Raw genomic sequence first — 23,863 nt, 5'->3', positions numbered from 1 at the left:
GCTTGACCTGCTTGCTTGCCCTGGCTTGCTCCTGTCTCCGTGCCTGCTCGGGTGTACTCACTTCGTCCTGGTCCTGACTGTTCGTTCGCCGCCCCGTTTCCTCGTGGCGTTCCGTGGCTACTGCCCCTTCCCTTGCGTGTTCCCTGTTTGTCTTCCTGTGCACTTAGCCAGCGTAGGGACCGCCGCCCAGTTGTACCTCGTCGCCTAGGGCGGGTCGTTGCAAGTAGGCAGGGACAGGGCGGTGGGTAGATTAGGGCTCACTTTCCCTTCACCTCCTTCCTGCCATTACATGCAGATTCAGAGTCCAGATAGGCAGAGATCCGGTGCGTCTTTTCTCCGGACACTATGGTCACGGGGATGGACAATTTAGAAGAAAGTCCTTTTTCACCCAGGGTTGTCTCTCCAACCAACCCTAGGCTCTGGGGTTTTTGGGGGCACAGACGCACAAGATGGCATCCGAGGCCACAATACAGACAAAGTTCCAAAGTGCATCTGCATTGTCTCTCCTGGGTAGACAGCTTGAGATGGTCCATCATCAAAGACTTCAGCCGACGTGCAATAATCTTCAACGTCTGGAGGAGTTGGTCCTGTCGAGACCGGAGGTTTAGCATATCCGCCCACATCACTTGTGATGTCGTCATGGTCTCGGATTGACCAGCGGGGTCCATGGCCTGAGCGTACTGTCACATTGGTTGCGTAGACCCACTGGGCCGTACCGCCTTGACGGTATAGCAGCTGGCCAACAGGATACAAAGTCAAAGTCTATATTTCGAATAGGAGTACCTGTAGTAACTTCAGACAGTAGCAAGATAGGCTCGGATGGGACCTTGGCAGCAGGCAGACACCAGGCGTGGTGTAACAAGGCAGGTGTAGTACTCTGCACAACATGACTCCAACTCTAAACGGCACTTGGACCAGCATAGCATGGGATACAGGATACATGTAGCAGGAACGGGAACACTGGGAACTGGAAAACACTAAAGGGACCATTTTCAGAGACGAACATATGTAAACGACAACAACGCTCAGGCAATTCAGGAATGGGCAGGGCCCTTCTTATAGTCCAGGTTAATCATGGGCTAATTTGGCATCAGATTCAGGTGCGCACCCTACTGGACATAGCAGAATGAAGCAGAAGTGAGCGCTGGCGTCTCCTGAGGAGGAGATGCGGGCCAACGCTCACTGATCCATGGCTGCGGCCGTCAGGAGGTGAGTAAACCCGACGGTCCGCGGCCATGGGTGTTACACCAGCTTTGAAATTCAGGCACTGTTATGGGGCACTATTGCTGGAGAAGTTATAAAGTCTTTGAAAAAGAGCAAGATAAAAATAAAAAATTCTCAGCCTGCTCAGTGTCTCACAAATAACTTTCCCTCTTCCCTGTCTTGATAGCTGAGGGGAAAATATTATACCATGTACAAAAAAACAAGAAAACTTTAAATTACTTAATATTTTATAATACAGTGTGGCTAGTAAGTGGATAATGTATGCATCTTCTACTGATACAGCTTATTTCCTCTTCCATGTACAAAATAAGCTTCACTCAAATATCTTGTTAGAAACCCGCTACGAATAGGACTGACTATGGTGCCACTCAACAATATCATCCTGATGGGAAGTCAACGTCAGCCTCCCAGTGCTACATGAAATCAGTAGCAGAGGTATACAGAAAGAAGAGTTGGGAACACTACGGCATCAATCAAAGCCCGATTATTGGTGCTGGTTCAAACCAAACACCGCCCGCTCAGAGATAGAAAGTCCTAGTGTTTGTTTGTTTGTTCCTTTTTCCTATCCCTTTTACGGAAGAAAATTGAGGAAACCCCTTAGGCCAGCTCCCTGTGATCTTGTTAATTCAGTTTATGGTCAGATGTCTTACTTTAAGCACCAAGATCCCAAAGCTGTAATAAGACCCCCCAACTATTACACTTCATTACTAGTACTGATCTCCTGATATGGGAAAGAGGCATGTGCCTATAAAGAGTAGAAGTTCTGTGCACCTTTTCAACACCCAGGGATCCATAGTAGCCATTGGTCAAAAAATTATTATTTATTCACCATTCAGGTTGGTTGAGATCAAGTTAAAACTGTTCAATTCCACATGAAAAATACATTCTTATCCTACCTTTTATACTTCTGACAGATCACAGCTGACATTAATGATTGCACCACATGTGGAGGGCTTGAAATAAAATGACCTCTTAAAACTCAATGCCCGCAGTGCAGAAATACTAAAAATGTGTAAGAAGCGTAGTTACGGACAGGATGCAGGTAGAGAAGCACTGGGATGTAACTTATAGGCTGCAGCACACAACATGAGATTGCATTTAATTTTTAATGAATCCAGAGAAATATGCTTCCCAATTAAATAAGACGCTGCTACAAATTAGGCCACTGAGAAATGCATTGTCTCCTTTACAGACTAAATTGTATGTCTTGTACAATAGAAGATGATCACTATAATCTGAAAAGAAATGATGCTGAAATAAGCCCCTAATTATGAGCTTCAAAACCCCCCCAAAATGAGTGTAACTTATTGTCAACTCGAACACTTATGTAAGGCAGATTACTACTGATGTACTGTATAGACCGTAGCATTTACCGTAGCTTATTGTCTTGCCAATGGGGGTTTTATTACATTTTTGTACGTATTTAGACAAGGGTCAATACATTCCAGTAAATGCAATTCATGAGAATGTTAGCCGCTGAGCAGTAAGGCCTCATGCACATGACCGTAGCCATGTGCACGGCCGTGATTTTCGGGTCGGACGGCCACGGAGTGTCACCCGCGGGCCGCCTGCAAATCGCGGGCCGTGAACATGGCCGCGTGCATTAATTTCTATGAGCCTGGTTTCCACGGTCCGTGCATGGCCCAGTAGCCTGGACCGCAAAAAGAACGGAAATGTCTTATTATGGACGTGTTTTGCAGTCCAGGGTCCTGGGCCATGCACAGACCATGGAAACCACGGTCGTGTGCGTGGGCCCATCAAAATGAATGGGGCCGCAATTCACCGCAGATGTGCGCGTGAATTGCGGCCGCAAAAATACGTTTGTGTGCATGGGGCCTATAGCCCCATACACACGACCATACATTTTGCCCGTAATTACGGAATGTAATTATGGACCCATTAATTTCTATGGCCGATGGACACCTTCCTGTATATTTACGGGAAGTGTCCAGGCAGTAGAGACCTTTCGTAAAAAATGGGACATATCCTATTTTTTTATTTTACGGATCGTACTCCGATGTTTTATAATGAGAGCACGGTCCGCAAATGCGGATAACTGTCTGCAGTTGTCCGCGGGTTGCTGTGCCCGTAATCACGGACCGTGATTATGGGCACGGTCGTGTGCATGGGGCCTAAGGGTCAAAATCCCCTTACACTGAACAGTGTCCCCCTAACAGTGCCTGTCACAGTACCCACCACATTGTATCCTTAAAGGGGTTTTCCCATAATCAATATTTATCACCTATCCACAGGATCACGAGAACATATGGTGTTGTGGTGCAGTGAAAAGCCACACTATCACTTTAGCAGGCTGCTGTCAGACTGGTCCAAGAGCTCAAACACCCACACACAGAAGCAGGGATGCAACTAGGTGTTTACTTGGGGGGGGGGGACTGAGCTGCCTGCTGCTGCAGCCGCCTTCCTCCAATGCCGGCAGATTCCAAGTCCCTCTATGTCAAACTTGGTGGCCAGTGCCAATAGCCATGGTTCGTCCTCCTCCCCCTTTTAGAGACACAGGTGTGTAGCGTCGAAGTCGGTCGTACTCACTTCTGTCAGACTCTTTCTCTCTCCGTACTGCAGTTTGTGCTGGAGTGCTCTTCTCCTCCTCATGCTCTGCTGACTGGCACCTGCTCTACTGTGATGTGTTGCTCCAAGGGGCCTTTTCAGGAATCAAATCTAAAGTGGGTGTATAAACAACAAAATATGGTAATACACATTTTATTAGCCACATAAGTAGGACTGGACAGCAGAAGGATCAAACCTCTGATCAAACTACAAAACGAATTAAGACCTTAGACCACTCCTCTAAATAAATACAGACCCCAGACCCCAAAATTAACTCACACCCAGACTAGAGCAAAAAATAAATAAAAGAATTCAGGCCCTAGGCCACGGCATTTACTTTCTACTTTTTGCTCCTGGGTCCTTTTCACCTCCGTGTGCTGCCGCACTAACATTTCCTGGCGTATACCTGGATGGAAGGCTGTGATGTATGCCACTGTGTAGGCATATGGTGGCATACGTTAGCAATAGGTTCCCATTGTAAAATAAAACATACCATACGGTGTACATTTTTTTACGGAATCCCTCTGCATTGTTTACTACGCTATTCTATACAGTTTAAAAAAAAAGGTAAAACCAATTGACATAAAATATACATTGGAGCTTGATCACATGAGTGAAGTGACGTGTAAAGCCTACTGTAAGAGAAATACGATGACAGCTTTTCTTGAAGAATCATCTGTGACTGTCTCTGTGTAACTCTCATGACCAAATTGCATGTTATAAGAAAAATAACTAAACAAGTTCTGTTGTCATGTGCACAGTCTCATGTTTTACACCTGGTACAAATGCAGACTTTTTTCCACCTGACCTCACCTAGCGTTGACAGTAAACCTATTTACATATTCAAAATGCGTCATATTGTAGTTATTGTACCTGCAGAACATCCAGTGCATCAACGGTTAATTACACAAGCACAATACTTGCTATAAATGAGGCGCATCATCTTTGTTAAAACTAATAGGGATACAATGCGCTTTGTGGTGAAAGGTATTATTTACCATACAGTCACGGGATGTCTGGTGGATTTGTGTAAAACCCCAAGTGACTATGTGGTATAGTTTCCAATTCAGTTCTGACCCAATGGTTAGAGTTCAGTTTCTAATGAGCAAGTGGGCTAGTGTCCAAATATTGCAAAATAACTAGCCCAAAAAGCCAGTGGTACAAAGTCCAGTACTGGATACCTATTGGTTCCAGGCTTAAATGTGTATATTGCAGACATCTTATTATGTGATTGTTATAGTTGGCAATAAAGTTTTTGATTCTATTCCCAGAATGAGCAATTATCACCTAGCCACAGTATAGGTGATAATTGTCTGATTGCTGGGGGCCCCAATGCTGGGATCACCAATGATTGCGAAAACGGGGTCCCAAACTCCCTGTTCCTCTTCACTGCTAAAATGCAGTAAGGAGGACATCGAATGGAGCGGTGGTCGAGAATGCGCACTACCGTTCCATTACTATGGTACTCTGAGGAACGGCACGGTAAGCCCGTTCTTGTGATCGGTGGGGGTCCCATCGGTCGGACCCTCACCGATCAGATATTTATCACCTATCCTGTGGATAGGTGATAAATAATGATTATGGGAAAACCCCTTTAACACTGTCAGTAGAGGTATAACATTAAGCTCATGGGCCACAATACAATATCTGTAACAGGGCCCCCCACCTACCATGTGCTATTTATAATAATGATGTATTCGATATGTGGCAGAGAAGTTTTTGTGCTCCGTCAGGCACCAGGACTGCTGTGTCTGAATTATCTATAGTAGGAGTGCATATACTACAGCCCTGGGGCCACATGCAGGCCGCAATATTGGTCTGAGTATCCCGCAACTATCAGGACACAGACAGCATGACTGCATGAGCTCTCCTTTAAGCAAATTAAGCACTGTGTTATGCCTAGTTCTGGCCTGAGGGGGCAGTGTATGACTTGTGTTCTTACCTTGACGCTCTTTGAATCACTGTGTCATGCACCGTCCCATCAGACACTGCACTAGGCATAATGCAGTCAATTTTACACACAGTGATTTTTTAAGGGGGTATTTCCTTCAGAGCCATTTATGGCATATCCCCATATGCCCTGTTAATTGTCACTCCAGAGAAAAGACGATGAGAAGGTAGGCTGCTCTCTCCATTGTAGATTTTGAGAGTTGCAAAGTTCTCAGCTGTTTCTATGTTTTTCCAAAAAGTGTTAGACACTTATGGTGTACACTAGCCATATGCCATGAATGTCCCAGATTGAAATACCTCTTTAAATTTTATTGTGCCCTTAGTAAGAATCTAACAATGTGGCCCTCGTACCCCCGCTCTATAGTTTCTCGCTTGAGTGTCAGCTCTGTGAGTACTTGGCGGTTCCTGGAAGTCTCATTATTTTTAGTAGGAAGTGACCACACATTTGTGCCTCCTATAGACAGCCAGGTCCAATACCGTCCCATTCTAATGATGACGGTCTGTCCCAGTAGCCGGTACCTCACCATTCAGTGTTTAGGACATGTCCATCAATAAACACTAATTTGGAAAAACCCATTTAGTAAGGCCGTAATATTAGGATTAGATTTTAAGGGAAAATTTTTTTCCGTCATATGACATCTGGAGACATTTTTTTTTTTTTCAATCAAGTGTTTGAAATGATTTTCTGCCGCATGGGGCTGATTGAGATTTAAAGGCCTTTATTTCTTGTAAGGTCACTGCATTAGGACAGAGAAGTAATTCTCTCAACCAGTTAATCCCCCAGGAATTTGATATTGTAGTTCTGTAATCCCACAAGATTTTTTTTCCCTAACATTTACTGAGCAGCTCAGCCATCAGTATTTTGACAGACAATCTAATATCCATGGTATTGAAATGGAAAACAATGATTTTCTTGCTACTATTCTGGAGAAAATGCACATTATTTAATAAAGCTTTTGAGAGGTTTATAAATTGCTCCCTTATTGAAGGTTACGAGTATTTGGCTTCACATCAATCAAACGTTTCCATGAGTTGAGTGCAGGCCTCAAACCTGCCTGTAGTTAAGAGAACCTAACGATATGTATCTTCTTCAATCAGGTCAAGACGTATAAATATCTTTGCTTCCTCTGAGAGTGAAACAGCAGTAATAAGCTCCGAAATAATCTTTCAGCTCATTCAACTGTGAAGTATTTAAACATAAAGGGGCATATGTATTAAACCGATTAGAGAAACTACATTTGCATGTAAAATATTAGGAGAGACATTCTATGTAGAGCACTGCCTCTAGGCTAAACGTATACAGCAAATGTCCCCGTAATAATGATATTCTACTCCGTCACGGTATCATTCAGAAGAATAAATTATTTATTTTATTGCATAATATACACTTAAATTTCATTAGCGTACCTTCAATGGAGGAAGACCAGACAGCTATTGTGCAGCGGAGAGGTCGGCCGCCTAGGGTGTCTCCGACACCTTTGAGTGTATTCGTGGAAACCATTGAATAAAGGCTTTGTCACCACTACAATTTTCGCAAAAATGCGTAAAAAATAAAAGTGCCGAGTATGGAGCACATTGCCAGAAGGGAAGAGGAAGTGACATGTGAGTAATGAATGACAGTAACTTCCTTTTGGATGGTGCCAAACCAGTTAGGACAGATTTGGAACTGTCAATCAAGTATGTATTGAGTTGGTACAAAGGGTCACATCATCTACAACATTAGGGGGCAGCTGGAGCAGCACACAACAAAAACCAGACAAGATATTGACTGTGAGAGTCTGAATGCTCGTTGACTTTTGCTATGGGGCCCAGTGATCCGTGATTTCTATGTACGCCTTTGAACATGATGGGCAATATTAGTTCTAATATGAACTACACAGAGCGGCAATATTGGCTAATAACAAATATTATATTAACCCCTATTTTACACTCCACGATATAATCTCTTGCCATGAATTAACCGATTATTTTACAAAATCAGCAGAGGATAATTTGTTTCTCAGCAGCTCATTATGAATACATTGCCATAAGTATTATAGTAATTATTTTAATAAGCTAGCTCATATAATATCATGTTATCAATATTAGAGGCTAGTCCACTGAGTTTTCAGCGGATCATTTAAATTCTCTAATAAATGAACCACTTGCAAATCCGTAGTGTCAATGGGAATGGGGGTGTACATTAATTTGTTCAACGATAAATACTGACTAAGTTGGTCCTCACCAGTCCAAATCAGGCTCCACAGTACCAGCCGTCAGTCATTCTCCCTCTTTCTCCACCCTCCACAGCAGCTCCATGACTTTCCCCTCCGCGTAGCAACACCTTTCCTATATAGTATGCAGAGATCAGGTCACGCCAACTTCCTCCCAATACTGAAAATGCCTTGGCGGGTTAACCACCGTTTTATACTCTAAGCTCCGCACCCAGGCATGAGGACACAGGCACGTTTGCATGCATCCGCCTTTACCCTGTTACAGAATGATATATTTAGCCTCTAAAATGGTGTCTAGGGTATACATCCCCGCGCCCTGAATTTAGGTAGTGAACAAGTCAAGCACCTTGCACAACAAAATTAAACATGTTCACAATGTCTTCGATGGCCGGATTAGCCACCCTTTTCTCCAAAGCAGCGTATCTTCTCCTATACATTGCCAGTTAGTGTCAGGTTTCACCACCGCACAAGTGCCATCTAGTAGAGGGAATAAGAAGACAGAAGCAAAAACACAACACAACAGCGGGACAACACCATTTAAGGCTACAATATACCATATGATTAGTACATATACAGTGAAGGAAATAAGTATTTGATCCCTTGCTGATTTTGTAAGTTTGCCCACTGGCAAAGACATGAACAGTCTAGAATTTTTAGGCTAGGTTAATTTTACCAGTGAGAGATAGATTATATAAAAAAAAACAAACAGAAAATCACATTGTCAAAATTATACATATTTATTTGCATTGTGCACAGAGAAATAAGTATTTGATCCCTTTGCCAAACAAGACTTAATACTTGTTGGCAAGCACAGCAGTCAGACGTTTCTTGTAGTTGATGATGAGGTTTGCACACATGTTAGATGGAATTTTGGCCCACTCCTCTTTGCAGATCATCTGTAAATCATTAACCCCTTAGTGACCACCAATACGCCTTTTCACGTCGGTCACTAAGGGGCCTTAGGCTAGGCTGACGCCTTTTCACGTTCGCCTAGTCTAAGTCCTGCACGAGTCTCCCGTGCAGGCTGGAGCCGGGGCTTTGCTGTCTGATGACAGCTGAGCTCCTGCTCCAACGCCCGCGATCGAAGTTTACTTCGATAGCGGCCGTTTAACCCGTTAAATGCCGCCGTCAATAGCGACCGCGGCATTTAACTTTGTTTACAAAGGGAGTGAGCTCCCTCTGTCACCCATCGGCGGCCCGCGAATGCAATTGCGGGTCTCCGATGGGGTGTCATGGCAGCCGGGGGCTTGATAAAAGCCCCCAGGTCTGCCCTGGACTTATGCCTGTTAGGACGCGCCGGAGGCACGTCCTAACAGATTGCCTGTCAGATTTACACTGACAGGCAATAATGCTCTGGTATACGAAGTATACCAGAGCATTATATCAGCGATCTGAAGATCGCACAGTAAAGTCCCCTAGCGGGACTAATAAAATAAGTAATAAATGTGAAATAAAGATTAATAATAAAAGTTACAGTAAAAAAAAAAAAAAATCATTTTTTTCCATAAAAAGTGGTTTTATTTAGTAAAAGTGTAAAAATAAAATAAAAGTACACATATATGGTATCGCCACGACCGTAATGACTCCATTAATAAAGTTAATATGTAATTTAAACCGCAAGGTGAACACCGTAAAAAAAAACGCAAAAAAACAATGGCGAAATTGCTATTTTTTCCATTGCCCCCCAAAAAAGTCATAATAAAAATTAATCAATAAGTCCCATGCACCCCAAAACAGTACCATTCAAAACTACATCTCGTCCCGCAGAAAACAAGCCCAAAAAATCACTACATTGATGGAAAAAGAAAAAAATTACGGCCCTTGGAAAGCAACGATGCAAAAACAAATAATTTTAGTTCAAAAGAGTTTTTATTGTGCAAAAGTCGTAAAACATAAAAAACCTCTACATATGTGGTATCGCCGTAATCGTACCGACCCATAGAATAAAGGTAACATGTTATTTACGTCGCATAGTGAACGGCGTCAATTTAAAAACGCATAGAACAATGGCGGAATTTCAGGTTTTTTTTATAATCCCCCCAAAAAAAGTTAATAGAAGTTAATAAAAAAATAATATGTACCCAAAAATGGTGCTATTAAAAAGTACAACTAATCCCGCAAAAAACAAGTCCTCATACAGCTATGTAGACGAAAAAATAAAAAAGTTATAGCTCTTTGAATGCGACTATAGAAAAACGAATAAAATAGCTTGGTCATTAGGGTCTAAAATAGGCTGGTCACTAAGGGGTTAAGATTTCGAGGCTGTCGCTTGACAACTCGGATCTTCAGTTACCCCCATAAGTTTTTGATGGGATTATGGTCCGGAGACTGGCTAGGCCACTCCATGACCTTAATGTGCTTCTTTTTGAGCCACTCCTTTGTTGCCTTGGCTGTATGTTTCGGGTCATTTTCGTGCTGGAAGACCCAGCCACGAGCCATTTTTAATGTCCTGGTGGAGGGAAGGAGGTTGTCACTCAGGATTTGACGGTACATGGCTCCATCCATTCTCCCAATGATGTGGTGGAGTAGTCCTGTGCCCTTAGCAGAGAAACACCCCCAAAACATAATGTTTCCACCTCCATGCTTGACAGTGGGGACGGTGTTCTTTGGGTCATAGGCAGCATTTCTTTTCCTCCAAACACGGCGAGTTGAGTTAATGCCAAAGAGCTCAATTTTAGTCTCATCTGACCACAGCACCTTCTCCCAATCACTCTCAGAATCATCCAGATGTTCATTTGCAAACTTTAGATGGGCCTGTACATGTGCCTTCTTGAGCAGGGGGACCTTGCGGGCACTGCAGGATTTTAATCCATTGGATTTTAATCCATTACGCCGTTTTCTTGGTGACTGTGGTCCCAGCTGCCTTGAGATCATTAACAAGTTCCCCCCGTGTAGTTTTCGGCTGAGCTCTCACCTTCCTCAGGATCAAGGATACCCCACAAGGTGAGATTTCGCATGGAGCCCCAGATCGATGTCGATTGACAGTCATTTTGTATGTCTTCCATTTTCTTACTATTGCACCAACAGTTGTCTCCTTCTCACCCAGCGTCTTACTTATGGTTTTGTAGCCCATTCCAGCCTTGTGCAGGTCTATGATCTTGTCCCCGACATCCTTAGAAAGCTCTTTGGTCTTGCCCATGTGGTAGAGGTTAGAGTCAGACTGATTAATTGAGTCTGTGGACAGTAGTCTTTTATACAGGTGACCATGTAAGACAGCTGTCTTTAATGCAGGCACCAAGTTGATTTGGAGCGTGTAACTGGTCTGGAGGAGGCTGAACTCTTATTGGTTGGTAGGGGATCAAATACTTATTTCTCTGTGCACAATGCAAATAAATATATATAATTTTGACAATGTGATTTTCTGTTTTTTTTTTAAATATAATCTATCTCTCACTGGTAAAATTAACCTAGCCTAAAAATTCTAGACTGTTCATGACTTTTACAAAATCAGCAAGGGATCAAATACTTATTTCCTTCACTGTAAGTATAAGGACATAGTGGGTGACCCAAAGCATACCTAGGCCATTAATATTTCCCTGTTTTTTGGGGGATTAAGTCCTCATATGTTACATACACATACACTATTAGGGCATACGGACATCATAGAGGCCCCCTCTGTTAGCCAGAGCAGAATGCCACTTCAAAGAGCAACTCCTGCTCTGTAGAAATGAACTGGATCATGTATTTACATGGTTGCCCATTCATTTTAAAGGATGGCATGTTAAGCTAAATTTTTGAATACTCAATTTAAAAAATATATCTTACAAGATCTTGATCACATTGTACCTTACATATAACACATTCAGTAGAATTAAAATAGACTTGCCTACGCAGCAGTTTATAAGGAGAGACCCCCAGCTGCTCTGACAGCTCCCTGCTACCCTGTTCATGTTGTAACATCATATATTTACATGACCACTTTAACTCGTTCACTGTTAAAGGCTACCAGGAATGTGCCCATTAACTTAGCAATTCAGATTTGATAATAAGTAGGGCGAACATGTGTATCAGATGCAAGCAGGAGCCTCTCTGAGCACTGCCGTCATTCAGCTGGACTGACGGGTTCGGGTTAAAGTAATGGGATGCAGCTTCTATGCAAAGGGAATGCGAATGCATCTCAAAAACGTAGATCTATTAGAAAAAAATTTTTCCATGCAAAGATACATAATTAAAAAAAATGACAGCAAAGCTTGACATGGCCTTTAAAGATTGCTACATCTATACATTTCGAAAGGATATATAAATTTGTTCAGAAAAGGACAAAATGAGTCTAATGCTAGTAAATCGCGTCTTGTATCCACTGGATCCTTGTAACCAGGCAATTCCATGTACGGTATATACAATTATAGAGCTTTACTTTATTGCTTCTTGCATATTATTCCTGGGTTGAAATAGGACGTCGATGTTCTGCCGAGTCTAGAAAGTCCTATGTGATTTAAAGCACATCCTTTGGAGCTGAATTGAAACGTACTTGTTGTTAAATATTTATGTTAAATATTGTCAAGTCTTGTAATAAAGCACCTTTCTGTTCCTTTATAAAGTGAAGAGCAGAAAGTAGGTCAGGATAATATTCCCCAGCAAAGTAATATACCATTATCTCCAGCACTGTAGACAATTCTGATGGATTAGAATTTCCCAGTGAATGTATTGCTGCAGTCAAGGGTGTCAGAAGCAATAGTGAAGTTCACTTTTTTATACAGGGTTATAGATAAATAATGTAATTTTAACTAACCTTTCTTACCATGAGCCTGTAATAGCCCACAATATCTATAAAATATGATCTGTGCACCGGTGATCTGAGTGTAGGACTTGAACATTTTTCAAAGAGGGTAAAGAAGGAGTCAAATAATTTGGATGATACGACCGTCTTTGTGGCAGGCGGCTAAAAGAGTTTACGGGAAGAGTGATATTTTAGCTCAATGTTTACTTTGTCTTGTGGCTTTTCTTTAAATCCAAGTCAACTTTCCTTTGATTCCATGGGTCAATAGAGGAAGGATGGAAGTTTTTATTAGTGAATCCTCAAGAATAATAGACTTCAAGTTTTCCCATACTAATAAGGGATAGAATATCGCTAGAATTTGGAATTACTTACTCATCGATGGGGGTCTGCCTGCCTAGATCCCCACCAATCCTAAGAATCAAATGCATCGCAGTACAGGAAAATGCAACGCAACTGTATTCACAAAAACACGAACGGTCCTCGGTTCCCCAGATTGGGGAGGGATATAGAAGTCGGATCCCCACCGACCAGAATTGTATTTTGTACCCTAGTAATATGGCATAACTTCGAGTAATAAGAATATCCATTTAATGCTACACATAATATGGTATTCAATTTTGGAGACTGGTGTATAAAATATAAGGCCTATAGGGGTATATAGCTGCAGTGGCAGGGACTGTGTGGAAGTGGTTGTTAAAGCATAAATTTGGTCAAAAGTAACAATGTAACAAATACAACATGTCATGTGACAGGAATGTAGTCATTCTTTTGTGGGATTCCCCCCACTGTTTCATTTGACGTCCTCCTGTCTTCACCTATAAATCAAATTACCAAGAAGTACTGTATCTACTGTTTTATATACATCCTTCACTCTCTTATGGCCATCGATAAGGAGTTTGAGTTGCCTATCCAAGGGTGTGATAGTACACACTAGCTTATTCGTATAAGGGCATCTAATAGATTCTCCAATTTAGATATATCTCTTTTAAAGGTGATCTTACACATACAGACTGGCCCACCAGAGAACCAGGATTCTTTGGTAGGCCCAAGTCTAGTTGTTGCCAATGGTCCAGTAGAAAAAATAATTTGAGTTGATCGAAAAATAATTTGAATTTGTTCATATGACCTGTATACACCATGATAACGGCTTATCTTAAACTTTAATTAAAAGTAGTGGAAATGCACATATTCTCTATAGTTTGGTGGTGAGCTCTTAGTGTTATTTCCTCTGGAGGGCCCAAGGCACAGTTCTTCAGTCTGGTGGACCACACAGCCCTTCTACCAATTTTATCCTATGTTTTGTATAATAGCATTTAAGTTTTTGGATGGCAAGCCTTTGGGTAACATATTTCTATCCCAAAATCATGTCTCTGTTGACCAGATTTTTATTGAAACACAAAATTTTACAAATAAATAATAATAAATAATATAGAAAGCAAGCTAAGTCAGTCTACCACAAGCTCCATAACTTACGTACCTTGTAGAAATTTTTCATAGGTCCTTCAATTCCTGCCAGTCTATAAGTTATGTCTGGGGTGGGATTGGCTAACAATCAAATGCCAATGAGCGCAGGCCTACATCTTCTACCAGGGGAAACAATCATCAAGCAGATCTAAATGAGCATATTTATAGGCGGTCCAGAGGCGTATGCTGTATATTGACACCTGTCTCATGTGTATAGCCTGTATCAGTCTTGCATTGCCTTATGGCACTTGTCAAAAAACCTTCCGCGCATAAAAACTTGCATGTTCACAGGTCTGAAGAATAGGACTAGTGAAATATGGCCTAATTTTGCTGGTTAGATATGGCAAACCATACCATTAATTAATACTTGTTTGAAAAAGTATAAATGTCTGAAAATATTCAATATGGACTATAAACGCTAGTTCCTATATCCCTCCTTATAGCAGTATTTAGTCTTATTAGACCTGTTGACTCCTTTTGACAAAGATTAGTCTTATAAGAGCTGTTGACTCCTTAAGGAAATGATAATCTTTTAAGACTTGTTGATTCCTCATGGCAATGGTCATTCCATTGCAAACTGTTCTCTCGTTTTAGCTATGGTCACTGTTCTAAGACCCTTTCTCTCGTTATGGAAGTGGTCAGTCTCATAATATCTGTGCTTTTATCAGTCTTACAAGATCTATTTTTTTATTATAGTCTGTTGACGCCTTATGACAGTGAATAATCTTTTTAGACCTTTGACTCCTCATGGTAGTGGTCAATCTTAGGAGACATGTTATCTCTTCTGATAGCAATGGTCACTAATCCGAGAACTTTTTCTCTATTTATAGCAATAGTTATATATTTTTTAATGTATTTATTTATTTTATTATTATTTATTTATGTTACTTATATAGCGCCAACAAATTCTGCAGCGCTGTACAGAGGTTGTACTCACTCACTGCCCCCATTGGGGCTCACAATATAAATTCCCTATCTGCATGCTTTTTGGCTATGGGAGGAAACCGGAGTACCCGGAAGAAACTCACGCAAACACGGGGAGAACGTACAAACTCCATGCAGGAGCTGTCCTTTGTTGGCTTTGAACCCAGGTTCCCAGCGCTGCAAGGCTGTGGTACTAACCAAAACCTTTTGACTCTTTATGGCAATGGTTAGTCCAATGACACATATTTTCTTCTTATGGCGATGGTTATGTCTTAATCAGCTTGTTGACTCAATATGGTAATGGTCCACCACAAGTAAACTATAACCCCCCCCCCCCCCCTATGGCAATGTTTAAGTCCATTGACACCCATTCCCTTCTTATGGCAATGGCTATGTCTTATATGGCCTGTCGACTCCCTAGGGCAATTAACCATCATAAAAGTCATATTGACTCTTTATGGGAATGGTCCATCCTACAAGACCTATTTTCTTCTTATGGCAATGGTCCATCGTACAAGACCTATTATTTCCTAATGGCAATTGTTATGTCTTTATGGCATTTGTCCTTTCTATGAGAACTATTTTTTCCTTATAGTAATGGCTATTTTTTATAAGACCTGTTGACTCTTTTTGGCAATGGTCCATCCTACAAGACCTTTTCTCTTTTTATTGCAATGGTTATGCCTTATAAGACCTATTGACTTCTTATGGTAATGGTGCATCGCACACAATCTATCCTTTCCTTATGGTAGTGGTTATGCCTTATAAGACCTGTTGGCTTTTTATGGCAATGCCCCATCCTACAAGGCCAATTCTATTCTTATGGCAATGGCTATGCTTAAAGGGAGTCTGTCCCCAGAATGTCCGAGTTAAACTAGTAACAGGGTATTGTAGAGAGAAAGTACTATGCACACCAGAGAGGAAATTATTTTCCAAATGAATGATTTATTTATAGCTAGTGACAGCGCGACGTTTCGGTCAATATCATGACCTTCCTCAGGCACTGTGTCAATGCTGGATCCCGTTTGATGGCACATTCGTATGGTGGCTTACCGAAACGTCGCACTGTCACTGACTATAAATAAATCATTCATTTGGAAAAGAATTTCCCCTCTGGTGTGCATAGTACTTTCTCTCTATTGGATCAGGTTGGGCCCCTACGCATGCACCCACGCTTAAACCTAGTGCTATCCGAACCTTGCTACATTGTATTGTATTGTAGAGGAGACTAACATGTTTCTAACATTTATTTTAATTTTCTGCTCACTGCCACCTTTGTAGAGAAATATGTTTTATTAAGTTTATGCTAATGAGCATTTGTGTGCAATGAGGGCGTAAGCATTGCACTTAAATGCTCTTACTTCGCTCCCCAGTTAAACCCCCCTTCTTACATTGATTGACAGCAGGCAGGCAGGGTAAACGGCGTGCTCAAGCCTGGCACTGTACTATCTGTAACGCGCGCACGTCCCTGCTCTTCACTCGGCGCATGCGCAGTACGATCTTTGTGCTCGACGTTCTAATCAGCAATACTGCGCATGCACCAAATAAAGAGCAGAGACGCTGCGCATGCGCAGTACTGCCAATTAGAACGTCGAGCAGAAAGATCGTACTGCGCATGCGCCGAGTGAAGAGCACGTGCGCACATTACAGATAGTACGGGGCCAGGCATGAACGTGCCGATTACGCTGACTGGCCCGTGTCGATCAATGTAAGGGAGGGAGGGGGGTTGAACTAGGGATCGAAGTAAGAGCATTTAGGTGCAATGGTAACGCCCTCATTGCACCTAAATTCCCAATAGCATAAACTTAATAAAATGTATTTCTCTGCAAAACAGGCAGTAAGCAAAAAATTTAAATAAACGTTAGAAACCGGTTAGTCTCCTCTACGATACCCTGTTACTAGTTTAACTCGGACATTCTGGTGACAGACTCCCTTTAATACGACCTGTTGACTTTTTGTGGCAATGGTCCATTCTGTAAGACCTATTCCTTCCCTATGACAATGGTTAACTTTTATAAGACCTGTTAAACCTTTATGACAGTAGACCGTCTTATATAACCTGTCGCTATATACCTCTGAGCTTACCAGCTTTGACAGTATAGTAACATAACTCTATGAATAATACTAAAATGAATTTCCACACGATAAAAGGGTCTAATGGACATATGTTCTTCTAATCTCTGGTTATATATAAAAATGACAGAAACGTTATCTATCGCTGTTAGTGTAGTGAGCACTGTAATTCAAGGTGATAAAATAAGATCTTTTCTAATTATATCTTTCTTTTAGAGCCGCAATATACATAACATGCCTGTATTATTTGCATTTGAGAGACATTAGAGCAAAGAATATACATTACAAACATTAAACGCACGCTAAATGGAGCTCATTTAGAAGTGACACATCCAAATGATCTGACTCCCGAGCTCCTATTAGGGCTGGTAACAGAAAAATTCTGTTGTTTTCGCAGCCCCATAACACAGATGGGTTGAGACATTTATCATCCTTATGCACTGTATATTTATGTAATTTGCCTTAGATATAGATATTTCTGCTTATGGAAATACAAGGTATGAGGCGAGCGCTGACTGCCTGGAATCACTACAAAAGCATATTAAAATGTTCATGAGCGAGGGTTAATGTTCCACCAAATTACATTCTCATTAAAATCTTGATTAAGAGGATGAGTTATTATACAATTAAAAAACCACATATCCTTTGGCTTATCCCTTTACATTCTTGCTGTGAAAACAAATCTTAACTAGGGGAGGTTTAGAAACTAGTTCAATTCTGTAGCATCAGAGGGATTATATTTTATCCATTGAGCTGTAATTCTAGTGCAATAATCCAGCCTTGCAATTACTTATTGAGGGAGGAAGTTCCTAGTGATTCCCATATTTTGTATCCAGTAGGTTTTGATATATTATGTCCAGTTAGCTTAATTTTAAAAGCAATATTATGCTGAAGATAAGATATGATAACTTAACTTAGAGAAACTTTTATTTAAATAATATACAGTTTTTTTTAAAAAGTGTTGTTTCAAGGGCATACGAAACATAGCGGCAGACCGTGTGGCTGCTATGGGGCCTTTAGAGACAGACGACTTAGCCCTGGTTGATCCACCTCTTTTGCTATAGTCTGGAGAGAATATTTTAGGACTCTTGTACCCCGAGGAACTGCATTATTAGCAAACAAGGGTTAGGAAAGTTCGCCCAAGGGGTATAGAAATGGCATTATAAGTGAAAATAATAATCTTTCTCTCCTAGGTGGTAAAACTGGACACCATAATGTGGCGTTCCCATGCTATGGCACTGTTTAGTATTGTGTGTTCTAGTTTAACTGAGTTTATACAAACTGTTGTAATAATATTAAAGAAGCACTCCAGTAAAATAATGTTGCTATATGAAGCTAACTTACCAGCAATATTTTTAGCAGTGTAATTTGTTTCTTCCCAGCTCAGTTGCATCTATACATTTTGAACCCTTTCATTATGGGCAGCTGTGTCATGTGATCTCAGTCTGACCACCAGAATCGACCATGCTCTCATGTGTAGACAGGAGGTCAGTCTCCCCTGTGTGGCTGACTTCCTGTGAACTACAGGATCACATCATCATCAAACAAATCCCTCCTGGCAGCTCTGAGACCCCTCCTCTCCCCACACAGCTCCACCCTCCTTGTTTCTCTGTATGTCCAACATATTCATATAGTACTACTGAAGAAATAATTTTGGCCCTGTCTAAATAAACAGGAGTGCAGTGATATAATAGGTGATTTCCTACAATGATAAGCTGCAGAGTTTTAAATTTCCACTGGCTCACACTAACTGTCTACTATCTGTGTGTGCTGTGTGCCGAGAGTGCAGTGTATTTCTATGAGATGCTGCTCCTCACTCTGTCCTGTGTAAAAACTGACACAAGTGGAGAAGTGTGAAGCTGCATCACATAGAAATACACCAGGACTATGCAGTGTAAGTACAGCAGTCCTATGTCACTGATCTATCACTTGCTGGACTTAGATAGAACTCAGAGCAGAGCAAGTGCAGAGTGATAAGACTCCGCCCCTCTGCAAAGCCAGAGGCATCATGGGAAATGTAGGCTGCATTAAGGGAACCATATCAGAGCTAAAACTGGAACCAAGATAGCAGACAAGCTTTGAATGGCAAATGAACTAAAGCAGGTATACACATGGTATACAGAAGAACCTCTACATTATTCTTTTATAGTAGTCTATGCTGCACTATACGAGGAAAAAAATTTGCTGGAGTGCTTGTTTAAGATAAAGAGGTCAAGGAAATATCCATTGAAGTCAGTTTGGCATTGCCCTTATTTTGCTGCTAAACTAATTTGTGATGTATTGGTTCACCAGTAGTTCTTACCAGTTTAGCACCCTCACTTATTTGTAATTGGCGCTAGTGCAAAACATTTTAATAAATACTTGTCTTTTCAATACAAAGCCATTGAATACACGGCTTCCCTTCAGGGTAAGACACATTAGACAGCATAAGGTTCATTTTTAACAATTGTGCATGGACACCTTGTCGTTGAGCAGTTGCTTTGGCAGGAAAGTGCTTATTGTTATAGAGAACATCCATCATGGAACCATAACATCAATCCAGGGAGTGGTGGGATTCAGCCTTCCACACTCAGTAAGAGGCACACTTAGGGCATACCGCTTCTTCAGTGCCATCCATAATAGCCTTTAAACCATTATAAATAGAAGGTCAATGGTCTATAGGTGTATGCTACATGTGTGTATGAATGGACCATATTATTAATCAGTTGACCTTGAGCCTAAACTCCCAAGGTGATTTTTAACAGCACAGTCTCTATTAAGATTATAAACAATGACAATTTTAATTAAATACATTATTAATTGAAATGGAAAATTGTATAGTAAGAATTTGTAATACTAACACATTTTCAACCGGTTGAGGACCGCCCATTTTATATATACGGCGTGGGTATAAGTTTGCTGCCCGAGTGATTCAGCAGCTGAATGTCAACAGTGAGAGACTGCCAGGGACCCTGGAGAGTAGACGGTTTTCACTGCTTCTATGTTTTTTGTACTCACGTATGCTTGTTGAGCGCTGTGAGATTCTGGTGGTCATGTGACTGGTCACATGATTGCTGGGATGCCGGTAGTAGGAGGCTGATGGGTCTAATTGGACCCAGTACAGCCCTATAAGTGACAAAAGTCACTATGACAGGGCATCCCCAGTTACAGTGTAAAACTATAGTGTAAAAAAACCAAAATTAAATAATAAATTCCCTAAAGGTCTTTTGTGACCTTTGAGGGACAGGCTATAATAATTAAAAATAAAAGTAAAAAAAATAAAATAATAATATTAAGTAAAAATTACATATAAAGTATCCCCCCACAAAAAACTCTCCCCCGCTAATCATTTTGCAACACTACTCCTGGTCCAATTACCCTAAAATAGTCATTTATTATATTCCAATTTATGGCAAATGACAATGACGGTCACAAATAAGAAGTCTATTTTAGGGTAACACTATAATATCAGAAAAATTCTGCTAAAACTTAAAAAAGCATATCTTTCTTATAATATAAGACTAAAAATTCTAAAACGCAAAAATGATGTGTACAAAAATAACATAAAAAAACCTGCATTGATCACAATTTAAAAAAACAAACCATAAAAATCACACTTCTAGCTCAACAAATAACAACGTTTTATCCGTTTAACTAATGCAAGCTAAAAATGACTAAACAGTGATTGGTCCTGAAGGGGTTAAGGAATCCATTAATGATTAATTATTGAAATGCAAAATTGAACAGTTAATAAAAAGAAATAGCAAAATATAAATAAATAAATAAATACAAACAGAACTAGAGGGGTATTGGCTTTCCAGACTGAAATAAATCAGTTAAGTAGTCAAAGATGACAGAAAAGAATGAGAAAGCAGAAGGAGGATGGGATGAGGAGGAACAAGAGTCAGACTGTACCATCAGAGGGCCATGAGTGTACCAGACAATCCTTTGATGGGCCCAGGTACTGACACAGTAATGGGCCCTATAAGTCAAGCAGAAGTTAACATCATTTAAACTTGATTTGAAGCCAATCTCTTGAGTCAAGCGATAATTCTTATGCAGTTGAATCATGACTAAATTGTTAAAACAGTGGCTCAGTGGTTAGCACTGTTGTCTTGCAGCACAGAAGCTCTGGGTTCTAATCTGAACAAAGTCCAAATTTTCACTGTCGAGGATGAATAAAAAAAAATAAAGGAAGATAGGAATAAGGAATAATAAGAAGACAAAAGGTGAGGAAGATAATATCTGGGCTAATAACCGCATATGCTGAGTTACCAAAATACCTTCATTCTGATGATCAGTCGGACCCTCACCAATCAAACATTGATGGCACATCCTAAAGATAGGCCACCGATGTTTTACTCCCAGTATACATTCCAGCCATCTATTCAACCCCATAAATGTCATAATACATATGAAATTGACCCTCTGCTTAGAGTACTAACAACACCTATGTCACACATGGCATGTATATGACTGTTGAAGCTACACGGTTGTTGCTACCTATGAAGCAACAAGTCTGCCAATAGAATTGGGAAGATAAATGACGGCTGAAGTATATTTGAATCTTGTTCTCCAAAATAATTTGTAACGCCCGCGGCCGCGGACTGCCGGCATTCCCCTCTTACCAGCGGCCGCAACCGCAGGACTGTGTCCCTTCACCTGCATCCCCCTTCCCAGCGACGCTGGCACACTGTGCTCTCTTTCTCTCTCCAGCTGTTCTATAGGGTGCACCAGTAAATTTATCCCCAGCTTATCACTGAGCACCCTGGCCTTAAAATTGAACCCTGCCCCTTTCCTCAGTGCCTGAGCAATGTTGTGTCTTCCCAGTGTTAGTCATGCATATGGTTCCCTAACTGTATCCTAAATCCCGTATCCAGTCTAATGCCTGAGACAACTTCTGTGTTCAAGTCCATTATCCGAGACTAAAATAGGAAATAAAAAGAGACACGGTGCCACATGGTGCAAAGTAAAAGTGAGATAGGGCAAGGGAGCAAACTTGTTAAGAAAACGCTCACCTGGTCCAAGACACAAAAAGTATCAAAGGGTGGTAATGAGGCTGCTGCTGCCAGGTCCAGATCACATCAAATAAAATTTGATGTCCAAAGGATAGTTGTAAAACATAAAAAAAAGGACCAACGGCGCTGCACGGATGAACAGAAGGATGGACGACTTAGATAACCATCAGGTAAAGTTTAATGAAAGGGCTACGCGTTTCAACACCGAACTGGTGTCTTCATCAGGCAAGTAACCATTACTGGCCTGATGAAGACACCAGATCGGTGTTGAAACGCGTAGCCCTTTCATTAAACTTTACCTGATGGTTATCTAAGTCGTCCATCCTTCTGTTCATCCGTGCAGCGCCGTTGGTCCTTTTTTTTTATGTTTTACATTATCCGGGACGACTTCTGTGTTCAAGTCCATCGTCCGAGACGACTTTTGTGTTCAAGTCCATTGTCCGAGTTGACTTCTGTGTTCAAGTCCAGTTTCCGAAACAAGTTCCGATAGTCCGGCACAAGCCAGCTTCCGATAGTTCGGCACCAGCTTTCTTCTGATTATCCGGCACAAGCCAGCAACCCAGCTACTTTCTCCCTAGTGACTGTCATTGACATTTTGTTTGACCAGCTGCTACTCCACTACGGAGGAGCAGCCCAGTCAGTCCACATACCCCATAGCCGCGACATAATTGCAGCTCATTTACCACTCCATGTATTTTTTATTTGAAGTGTTTTTTTGTTATCCATACATTTCCCCAGATACTAGAATTATTTCAGCATTTAAAACACAAAGTGCATACAGAATTATCGGTGACCTTTAGTGTTTCATCTGGTAACATTTTCTGCTTTAATGTACACTCTGTTCTCTCGGTACAAAGATTTTGACTTATAGATCCTACCTTGTCTTTGCCAGCGCATCTCTAGCCTTTGTACTAATCTCCTATGACCACTCACTTTAGATTGAGTTCCTTTGTTCTGCCTCACTCTCTGATGCTTGTGCCTTTGCCAACTGTTTGTTTTCCGACTTTGCTTTTGGCTTTCTTCCCTCTGTAGAGACAGCAGCTTAACTTATTTTTTGGATCACAGTTTTACCCATATATACACTTTCAGAAGCCTGAAATAAAATGCACAGTATGTTATAAATCAAGAAAATCTTATCTTCATTGTGCTCAAAATTGGCAGAATATCAGCACTTTCCTTCCTGACTGCTACTGCACAACTTATTAATGGAGTCCGACATATTTGCATGTTTGCAGACCAGGTTGGTCAGATATAATCCCTCAGTCTCTATATCATAGAAGACACAAATATTAAGATAGTCTTAAGAATGAGTTTTAAGATGCCTCTTCACTTGTGATATCTATCCTATGACTAAAGCTGGCCATACAATACAGAGATCTACATTACCGTTCAAAAGTTTAGGGTCACTTAGAAATTTCCTTATTTTTGAAAGAAAAGCACAGTTTTTTTCAATGAAGATAACATTAAATTAATCAGAAATACACTCTATACATTGTTAATGTGCTAAATGACTATTCTAGCTGCAAATGTCTGGTTTTTAATGCAATATCTACATAGGTGTATAGAGGCCCATTTCCAGCAACCATCACTCCAGTGTTCTAATGGTACATTGTGTTTGCTAACTGTGTTAGAAGGCTAATGGATGATTAGAAAACACTTGAAAACCCTTGTGCAATTATGTTAGCACCGCTGTAAACAGTTTTGCTGTTTAGAGGAGCTATAAAACTGACCTT

General features: G+C 41.0%; 1 long non-coding RNA gene across 3 annotated transcripts in view; it reads right to left on the bottom strand.

The window, feature by feature from the left end:
- LOC142656460 (uncharacterized) overlaps positions 1–23,863 on the bottom strand; it is a 189,684-nt gene that overhangs the window by 66,376 nt on the left and 99,445 nt on the right. Inside the window, exons 2-3 of one of the 3 annotated variants that reach the window (XR_012849679.1) lie at positions 23,064–23,156; positions 3,772–3,900 (exon numbers count right to left, since the gene is read on the bottom strand). This is a non-coding gene — a long non-coding RNA (uncharacterized LOC142656460). Of the gene's footprint in view, positions 1–3,771; positions 3,901–23,008; positions 23,224–23,863 lie in introns of all 3 variants that reach the window. The other 2 variants (XR_012849680.1, XR_012849678.1) reach the window with 2 other exon arrangements.

This window comes from Rhinoderma darwinii, chromosome 6 (genome assembly GCF_050947455.1).
Source record: "Rhinoderma darwinii isolate aRhiDar2 chromosome 6, aRhiDar2.hap1, whole genome shotgun sequence".
Classification (NCBI taxonomy): Eukaryota; Metazoa; Chordata; class Amphibia; order Anura; family Rhinodermatidae; genus Rhinoderma; species Rhinoderma darwinii.
Note: the sequence above shows the minus strand (reverse complement) of the source record. Positions and strands in the feature narration are given on the sequence as shown.